This window comes from Ranitomeya imitator, chromosome 4 (assembly GCF_032444005.1).
Source record: "Ranitomeya imitator isolate aRanImi1 chromosome 4, aRanImi1.pri, whole genome shotgun sequence".
Classification (NCBI taxonomy): Eukaryota; Metazoa; Chordata; class Amphibia; order Anura; family Dendrobatidae; genus Ranitomeya; species Ranitomeya imitator.
This window is the reverse complement of record NC_091285.1, coordinates 497,156,334-497,167,005: the sequence shown is the minus strand read 5'-3', so window position 1 is coordinate 497,167,005 and position 10,672 is coordinate 497,156,334. Positions and strand designations below refer to the sequence as shown.

General features: G+C 45.8%; 1 pseudogene; it reads left to right on the top strand.

Moving 5' to 3' along the window:
* The first annotated feature begins 2,246 nt into the window (after window positions 1–2,246).
* LOC138674572 (tigger transposable element-derived protein 1-like) lies at window positions 2,247–5,220 on the top strand (annotated as a pseudogene).
* Window positions 5,221–10,672: the final 5,452 nt, after the last annotated feature.

The following is a 10,672-nucleotide window of genomic DNA, read 5'->3' as shown; positions in this document are numbered from 1 at the left end:
CCAGACCAGCGAACGAAAGCACCCACTTACCACCATGTCTCCACAGAGACATAATACTGTGTAAGGAAACTGTGTGGGATATTATTCTGCATTGGAGGCTATGTGGGGAAATCTGTCCACATGGGCAGCTGTGTGGGGATATATTGCGTAAGAGGCATGTGTGGGGACATCTTTCTGCCTGGGGCTGCATGTAAATATCAATGAGAAAATCAGCCGCACTCAAGTAGTTGAAGTTTATGCAAAAAGTGTTGTTTCTTTATTCATGTATACAACCATCACCAGGTGCTTTCAGATATATAGTGATTGCGGACAATAAGGTTAACGTTTGGACCAGGGATGGTCTTTGTCAAAACCTCACATGTGCCAGAAGGATCAATGGAGGACAGAAAGGGTATAAGGCGTGAGTCCCAATAGGGCAGCTCTAGTAGGAGTTTGGAAAAATCATGTCCGCTTTGTGGGTGATGGAGCCTGCGTGTAGGCATAATACTCTGCAAGGGGGCTTGTTGGGACCATAATACTGTGCAAAGGTGCTGTGAGATGACAATACTGTGTAAGAAGGCTGTGTCAGAACATTATACTGTTTAAGATGGCTGTGTGGTGACATTTTCCTGCATGGAGGCTATGGTGGGACAAAATGCTGTGTAATTGGGCTGTTTGGGTACATAAGACAGTATATGGTGGTTGTTACGGACAAAATGCTGTGTATGGGTGCAGGATGCTAGCAGGAACGTGGGATGCAGTGACGGATCGGAGGCAGAGCAAGGGTTTATTTAAATGGGAGATACTTCACGCAGGGAGGTGACGAGTTAATGCTAATAAAGTCATGGTAAAATGCAACAGTTCAAACACAACAATTAGGAAACAAGGGTATATGGATGTTCTCACACTGCAGCTCCTGCTGCGCACTAAATAGCGTTGGCAACGGTGGGGACTGCGCCTCCTCCTGGAGGGTACTGTAGTCGCTGATTCCGTCTTTTGGCAGCAGTGGTCAGTCTCCAGTACCTTCCACTGTGCCTAGTCCATAAGCTAATTTGGCTATTAAAGGCACGGGCCACAGTCTGGTGCAAGCCCAACGTGGCTCATTAACTATCTCAAATGGGGGCTAGTCAGGTAAAAGACGGTCAGGACAGCTATTCTCTCCCCACGTCAGGGTGCAAGTCTCAGTCCCTTGTGTGATCTCTCTTGGGGGCAACGTGTGTGCGGTACTCATGGTCACATCGTATACAGAACTTGGTACTCTCTGGTTATCACTAGGCACACACCGCACGTCCCGCGCTCCCTGGTCCCCGCTGCAGGCAACGCTGGTCTCTTTGGTGCTAATTCTCCCGACTGGAGCACTCCTCTCTATGTCTGCTGTGGCACCTGGCTTGGCTCTGCTTTGTGTGCACGGCTCTGCACACCTCTGTTCCACACAGGTCTGCTCCACTCTGCACAGCTCTGCAGCGGTCTCTCTCTGGTGTGCTACTGTTCATGCCTGTCTCTGCAGGTGATGGGGCCCCCTCTATGCGGCCTGCTACAGTGCTAGTACTCTCTGAGGGCAAGGGAGACCATGCGCACCACTCACTGCTCTGAGCACTGCTCTGCTCTGGCCTGCAACTCTCCTCTTGTGCGTGATTTCTTTTCTCTGTCTGCGTGCCCTTTTCTGGCTCTCCCTGCCCCCTCCTCTCAGCAGGAAGCCCTGTCCCCCTCTTACTTCCCTCCGGCAGCAGGGGAAGGTCCACCTCTCTCAGGCTTCCCCAGGAGACAGAGAATCTACCCCTTTCAGTTCCAGACCCGGCATGCAGGTACCCGTGGTTCGTTCCATCTCCTTACAGGGGGACTGTGTATGCACATCTTTCTGCGTCAGAGCTGTATGTGAACATAATACTGTGCAAGGTGGCTGTGTGGGAACATAAAGCTGTGTAAGGGAGACTATGAAGATATCATCATTTTTCATGGGTTGCTGTATGAGGACATAATACTCTATAATGAGGCTTTTAGGGGTGTCAGGTAGTGTAGGGGGGTGTTTGAGATGATATAGTGTTTGATGGGTTGAGTGTTGAAATCATACTACGGTTAGTCCTCGGTTTACGACGGTCTCGGGTTACGTCGTTTCGTGTTTACGACGCTTTATACGACGCCTCATTCCGACTTACGCGGTTTTGCGTCGTAAGTTGAACTATGTGCAGCGGCGGAACAATAGAGTCCAGTACTGTACCCGGTAACAGAGGAAATCGAGTCTCCTGCATGCCATAACACCCTTCATAATGGCTCCCAAACGTAAGCTAGACTCATCTGATACCAGTGCATCAAAGAAAAGGAAGGCCATCACCATGGAGGTGAAAGTGGTTATCATAAGGCGATCTGATAAGGGGGAAACATCAACAGAAATTGGCAGGTCATTAGGACTTAGTCGTTCCACTGTCACTACGATTATCAAGGATAAAGATCGTATCCTTGAACATGTGACAGTGATATCAAAGCAGCGTAGTGGGCTTATTATTGAGATGGAAAGATTATTGGTGCTTTGGTTGGAAGACCAAAATCAACGCCGTATCCCTGTGAACCTTATAATTATTCAGGAGAAGGCTAGGCGACTATTTGAGGCGTTGAAAAGAGAAAAGGGGGGAGGAAGTGAAAGTGAAAAATTTGTGTCAAGTAGGGATTGGTTTATGAGGTTTAAGGATCGTGCCAACTTCCATAACATTAAAGTGCAAGGTGAAGCTGCTAGTGCTGATGAGAAAGCAGCAACTGACTTTCCTAAAGCATTGGCTGAGATAATTGAGGAGGGTGGTTACTGTGCTCTACAAGTGTTCAACGTGGATGAGACAGGCTTGTTTTGGAAACGTTTGCCTAACTGTACGTACATCGCCAAGGAGGAGAAGTCAGCATCAGGTCATAAAGTCGGCAAGGAGAGATTGACTTTGCTTCTTGGGGGCAATGCTGCTGGCGACTACAAACTGAAGCCCATGCTGGTGTATAAGGCTGAGAATCCAAGGGCACTCAAGGGCATTTCAAAGGGTCAACTACCAGTCATCTGGAAGTCTAATAGGAAGGCATGGGTGACACTTGCAGTGTTTGATGACTGGTTCACCAACCATTTTGTGTCAGGCATGGAGTGGTATTGTACCTCCAAGGATATCCCCTTTAAGGTGTTGCTAATTCTGGACAATGCCCCTGGACACCCTGCCCATCTGGATGACTTTAACCCTAATGTCAAGGTGGTTTACCTTCCACCTAATACCACTGCCCTAATATAGCCTATGGACCAATGAGTCAATGCTACATTCAAGGCCTACTACCTTCGAAGGGTCATTGGTAATGCTTTAGCAGCAACTGAAAAGAATAAGGACTTGACTCTAAAGGACTTTTGGAAAACATACAACATCATTGTTGCTGTGAATAACATTGCTGATTCCTGGGATGAGGTTAAGCAGACCAGTATGAATGGTGTGTGGAAAAAACGGTGTCCCCAGTTTGTGAATGATGTCACAGAGGTCCAAGAGTAAGTGACTAGTGTCATAAAGAACGTTGTTAATATGAGTAAGACAATGAATCTGGAGGTGGAGGAGGATGATGTCACAGAGCTACTGGCATCTCATGGAGAGGAGTTATCTGCTGAGGACTTTATTCAACTGGAGAAGCAGATGATAGAGGAAGAGGAAGACACACCAACCCCAGAACGTAAGGGTACCGTCACACACTGCCATTTCGATCGCTACGATGGTACGATTCGTGACGTTCCAGCGATATCGTTACGATATCGCTGTGTCTGACACGCAGCAGCGATCAGGGATCCTGCTGAGAATCGTACGTCGTAGCAGATCGTTTAGAACTTTCTTTTGTCGCTGGATCTCCCGCTGGCATCGCTAGATCGGTGTGTGTGACACCGATCTAGCGATCTAGCGATGCGATCTAGCGGTGCGTTCGCTTGTAACCAGGGTAAACATCGGGTTACTAAGCGCAGGACCGCGCTTAGTAACCCGATGTTTACCCTGGTTACAAGCGTAAAACTAAAAAAAAAAAAACAGCACATACTTACATTCTGGTGTCCGTCAGGTCCCTTGCCGTCTGCTTCCCGCACTCAGTGACTGCCGGCCGTAAAGTGAAAGCAAAGCACAGCGGTGACGTGCTTTCACTTTCACTTTACGGCCGGCAGTCAGTGAGTGCGGGAAGCAGACGGCAAGGGACCTGACGGACACCAGAATGTAAGTATGTGCTGTTTGTTTTTTTTTACGCTGGTAACCAGGGTAAACATCGGGTTACTAAGCGCGGTCCTGCGCTTAGTAACCCGATGTTTACCCTGGTTACCCGGGTACCTCGGCATCGTTGGTCGCTGGAGAGCTGTCTGTGTGACAGCTCCCCAGCGACCACACTACGATTTACCTACGATCACGGCCAGGTCATATCGCTGGTCGTGATCGTAGGTAAATCGTATAGTGTGACGGTACCCTAAGAGATTTACAAGGCAGGGCTTGGCAGGAGGTTTTGCCCTGATACAGGAAGGGTTGTCAAGGTCAGAGGTCGAGAATCCCAACATGGAAAGGTGCACTAAGGTTGCCAGAGGAGTCATGGATTCCCTTAGGTGTTACAAGGAGATCTTGGAGGAGAAGAAGATGGTCTCCTTCCAAAATAACCTACAGCAGTACTTCAAGAAGGTAGAGAGGCCTGCAACAGATCCTGCAACAGATCCTGTACCTGTACCCTCTACTTCAGCTGCCCCTCTTGACTCACCTGCCCCTCTTGACTCACCTGCCCCAGTATCTCCAGCACCTTCTGCAGCTTCCTCCCAATAAGCCTATTCTCTCTTTGGAATTGTTATCTTTGTTATAGTACACTGTTTATTACTGTTACAGCACAGTATTTTATTATTAAACATACTCTACTGCACAATATTTTACTGTACCTATGTTTATTGATAAATGTAGGGTACTGTGTTAGGATAGGTGTTTGGTTAGGCTAAGTGTTTGCAGTACTGTTCTGTTATTATGGTACAGTACTGTATGAACGTATGGTCCGACTTACGTCGAAATTTGGTTTACGATGCCGCGTAAGAACGAATCAACATCGTAAGTCGAGGACTACCTGTACATGCTATCCATCTTTCCTATATAAAATAGGGTCCAATGTAGTCTAAAAATGCATGATAGCAATGGTTATTTATATTTATATTGGATTCTATTGCTGACGTCTATTTAATTATTTTCAGATATGCCTCAAGGTCATCTCGGAATCTTCTAAAACAGTTGGGTTCAAAATATGTTTTCACTTATAGCCTAGGAGTAAAAATTATGGTCTTGGTTTTCTCTAGAAACATTGCATCACATATCGATTAGCCATGTTAAATATTGCAGTTCACTTCTATTCAAACAATGAAGCAGAACAACAATACCTAACAGTTCATGCACAAGAGTGGCACTGTGTTTGAACACAAAGCAATCCCATTTTCCTACTTTCCTTTAAGGGGTTTGGTTTTAATAACTGTACTTGGTGTCCTGGTAAAGTATATTTAAATGATTTTCACACTGAATGAATGAAGGCGTGGAAATGTACTATATATAAAACCTAATAAGCCTATGTGAATAATTAGAATGCAGATTATTTTACATTTTTAAGGAAACTGTTACAGATCCAAATCTTTATTGAGGCCCTTGAGCCACATAATCTATAATTAATTCACCCTGAATTCTTATTTCTTCAGCCACTTCATTCTGCTTAGTCTCTCATGAGACTATACACTAAAACCTGCAATATGCGATGGAATATCATTACCAACTCTGAAAATGTCACTAATTTAATAGTACGATTTACAGTTAAGTCCATATATATTTGGACAGAGACAACATTTTTCTAATTTTGGTTATAGACATTACCACAATGAATTTTAAACAAAACAATTCAGATGCAGTTGAAGTTCAGACTTTCAGCTTTCATTTGAGGGTATCCACATTAAAATTGGATGAAGGGTTAAGGAGTTTCAGCCGCAGGGACGCCAGCACACCGGACCCGCAGCACATACTGGGAGTTTTTTCCCCTTCCCTGACCTACATCTTCTATGCATATATGCCAAACGTTTTCACTGGAGCCTGCCTTAGGATACTATCTGTCCCGCAATTTTGGGGTATCTTCCACACATTTTTTTTCTCGTCTACAACAATTGAGGTTTGACAAAGGCCCACAGCAGGGCCGAAACGTTACCTCAGTACCTCTATAATATTGTGGTGACCCCAGCTTCGCAATATCACTGTGGTGAACATAATAAATTACTTCTCTGCATATGAAAAAAACAAAAATTCGAGTGCGGCTGTTTTTTTACCTATTTTGGGAAGTTACCCTGGTTCAGCCTGCACCTACCTACAGGTCCTTCTCAAAAAATTAGCATATAGTGTTAAATTTCATTATTTACCATAATATAATGATTACAATTAAACTTTCATATATTATAGATTCATTATCCACCAACTGAAATTTGTCAGGTCTTTTATTGTTTTAATACTGATGATTTTGGCATACAACTCCTGATAACCCAAAAAACCTGTCTCAATAAATTAGCATATTTCACCCATCCAATCAAATAAAAGTGTTTTTTAATAACAAACAAAAAAACCAACAAATAATAATGTTCAGTTATGCACTCAATACTTGGTCGGGAATCCTTTGGCAGAAATGACTGCTTCAATGCGGCGTGGCATGGAGGCAATCAGCCTGTGACACTGCTGAGATGTTATGGAGGCCCAGGATGCTTCAATAGCGGCCTTAAGCTCATCCAGAGTGTTGGGTCTTGCGTCTCTCAACTTTCTCTTCACAATATCCCACAGATTCTCTATGGGGTTCAGGTCAGGAGAGTTGGCAGGCCAATTGAGCACAGTAATACCATGGTCAGTAAACCATTTACCAGTGGTTTTGGCACTGTGAGCAGGTGCCAGGTCGTGCTGAAAAATGAAATCTTCATCTCCATAAAGCATTTCAGCCGATGGAAGCATGAAGTGCTCCAAAATCTCCTGATAGCTAGCTGCATTGACCCTGCCCTTGATGAAACACAGTGGACCAACACCAGCAGCTGACATGGCACCCCACACCATCACTGACTGTGGGTACTTGACACTGGACTTCAGGCATTTTGGCATTTCCTTCTCCCCAGTCTTCCTCCAGACTCTGGCACCTTGATTTCCGAATGACATGCAAAATTTGCTTTCATCAGAAAAAAGTACTTGGGACCACTTAGCAACAGTCCAGTGCTGCTTCTCTGTAGCCCAGGTCAGGCGCCTCTGCCGCTGTTTATGGTTCAAAAGTGGCTTTACCTGGGGAATGCGGCACCTGTAGCCCATTTCCTGCACACGCCTGTGCACGGTGGCTCTGGATGTTTCCACACCAGACTCAGTCCACTGCTTCCTCAGGTTCCCCAAGGTCTGGAATCGGTCCTTCTCCACAATCTTCCTCAGGGTCCGGTCTCCTCTTCTCGTTGTACAGCGTTTTCTGCCACATTGTTTCCTTCCAACAGACTTACCATTGAGGTGCCTTGATACAGCACTCTGGGAACAGCCTATTTGTTGAGAAATTTCTTTCTGGGTCTTACCCTCTTGCTTGAGGGTGTCAATGATGGCCTTCTTGACATCTGTCAGGTCGCTAGTCTAAAGGTACTGTCACACTAGACGATATCGCTAGCGATCCGTGACGTTGCAGCGTCCTCGCTAGCGATATCGTCCAGTGTGACAGGCAACAGCGATCAGGCCCCTGCTGGGAGATCGCTGGTCGGGGAAGAAAGTCCAGAACTTTATTTCGTCGCTGGACTCCCCGTAGACATCGCTGAATCGGCGTGTGTGACACCGATTCAGCGATGTCTTTGCTGGTAACCAGGGTAAACATCGGGTAACTAAGCGCAGGGCCGCGCTTAGTAACCCGATGTTTACCCTGGTTACCATCCTAAAAGTAAAAAAACAAACACTACATACTTACCTACAGCCGTCTGTCCTCCAGCGCTGTGCTCTGCTCTCCTCCTGCTCTGGCTGTGAGCGTCGGTCAGCCGGAAAGCAGAGCGGTGACGTCACCGCTCTGCTTTCTGGCTGCCCGGCGCTCACAGCCAGACCAGAGAAGCAGAGCGCCGAGGACAGAAAGCGGTAGGTAAGTATGTAGCGTTTGTTTTTTTACTTTTTAGGATGGTAACCAGGGTAAACATCGGGTTACTAAGCGCGGCCCTGCGCTTAGTTACCCGATGTTTACCCTGGTTACCGGGGACCTCGGGATCGTTGGTCGCTGGAGAGCTGTCTGTGTGACAGCTCTCCAGCGACCAAACAGCGACGCTGCAGCGATCCGGATCGTTGTCGGTATCGCTGCAGCGTCGCTATGTGTGACGGTACCTTTACCCATGATGGGGGTTTTGAGTAATGAACCAGGCAGGGAGTTTATAAAAGCCTCAGGTATCTTTTGCATGTGTTTAGAGTTAATTAGTTGATTCAGAAGATTAGGGTAATAGGTCGTTTAGAGAACCTTTTCTTGATATGCTAATTTATTGAGACAGGTTTTTTGGGTTATCAGGAGTTGTATGCCAAAATCATCAGTATTAAAACAATAAAAGACCTGACAAATTTCAGTTGGTGGATAATGAATCTATAATATATGAAAGTTTAATTGTAATCATTACATTATGGTAAATAATGAAATTTAACACTATATGCTAATTTTTTGGGAAGGACCTGTACATTGATCAGAGTGCACGCCTTTGCTATTTCTAGTGTGGGATCGGACATGAGGTCGGCGATCTGCACGCAAAAGTCGCGGTTCGTATGACGCTTTCAGCGCCATTTTTCAGCCAATGAAGGAGGACGCAGAGTGTGGGCAGCGTGATAGCATAGGTCTCGGTCCTCACAATCTTAGAGAAGGGCATGACAGTGATTGGATTTCTTCCTGCGGCGTCATAGGGGCTATAAAGGGGTGTGCACGCCAGCCGCCATCTTACTTCTGCTGATCTTAGCATAGGGAGAGGTTGCTGCAGCTTCATCAGAAGAAGGGATATAGTTAGGGAGGGAAGATTAATCCCCAAACCGCTTGTGCTATAGCGCTTTCCACTGTCCAACACCACCATTTTTTTGCAGGGACAGTGGAAGCTATATTTTTGTGCATCAGCTCTGTAGCTTATTAGGCTGCCTTATAAGGCTCCCTGATAGCTGCATTGCTGTTTGCACGCTGCTGTGCAAACCAACTGCTTTTTTAAAAGCAAAAATCCTGTTGCTCCTTTCTGCACAGTTATCTTGTTTATTTGTCCACACTTTTGTGTGCAGCAGTCCTTTTTATTGCTGCAATACTTTTCCTGAGATCATTGTAGGGAGATTGAAATTGTAATACAGTCCTTGTATTTTTTCAAATATCTTCCAGCCACTTTCTGCCACTTACATTGTGTTGTTTTATGCACATGGCCTGAGGTTTGGTTCAGTCTCCCTCAAAAAAGTGAGATTCAAATTATCACAAAGTGGATATACGTCAGTCCTGTTAGTTTGTAGTATATCAGCCAGCCACTTTCTGCCACTTACATTGTGTTGTTTTATGCACAGGGCCTGAGATTTGGTTCAGTTCCCCCCACCCCCCCTTTCCCCAAAAAAAAGGGAGATTTAAATTCTCAACTAGTTTATATACACCTTCTACCTTGTTTTACAGTACCATATAACGGTTGTTATTTTGGTTAGATTTTCCAAAAAATGAGGAAGTCTGGTGGAAGAGCCCGTGGGCGTTGGTTGCCAGATGGTACTTATGGTGGTGGTGGTGGTGCATCTGTTGGTAGTGGCAAAAGCACAATATCACCTAAGGCTGGATGTGTTGAGCCAGCGTCATCGTCTGGCTACACAAGGCCTCGAAGGCTCCCTTATCTGGGAGTAGGAAAACCGCTTTTAAAGCCAGAGCAGCAGGAAAAAGTTTTGGCTTTCCTTCATGACTCAGCCTCTAGCACTTTCGCCTCCTCTTCAGAAAGTTCCAAATATAAAAGCAGTGAGTCATCAGTGGATGCTCCCAGTCAGGAACAAGACGTTTCCTTGTGTCCTTCACCCAAACCAAAAGTGAAGGATGCGTCAGGTGACACTACAGGTTACTCCATGGAGCTTTTTACGCATACCGTGCCTGGGTTAGAAAGGGAAATTGTTAACTGCCCATTACAAGATGAATCAGACATGGAGTGCAATGATGCACATCCACAGCTAGATTATTAAGCTGCTCCATTGACTCAGATCACTACATTGCCCTTGCAGTGTACTGAGCCAGAATCTGACCCTGCTGACACTATGGTGCCCCGTCCCGAACGCTATAGCACCTTACATGGTGACACAGAGGAAGGTGCACATGACATTGAAGTGGAGGTGATAGACGACCCATTTGTTGACCCAGATTGGCAGCCACTGGGAGAAGAGGGTGCCACTGCCAGTAGCTCAGAAGCGGAGGGGGATGATCTGCAGCAGCCATCTACATCGCAACAGCTGTCATCTGGCAGGCCCATATCAGGCCAAAAACGTTTGTCAAAAACAAAAACAGTTTTAGGACAGCGTGGCCATCCGGTGAAAGTAGCTCAGCGTGCAATGCCTGAAAAGGTATTCCATATTAGGAAGAGTGTAGTGTGGCAATTTTTTAACCAAGATCCGAATGATCAGTCAAAAGTTATCTGTAAGAAATGCTCAAAGACCTTTAGCAGAGGGAAGAATCTTCAAAATTT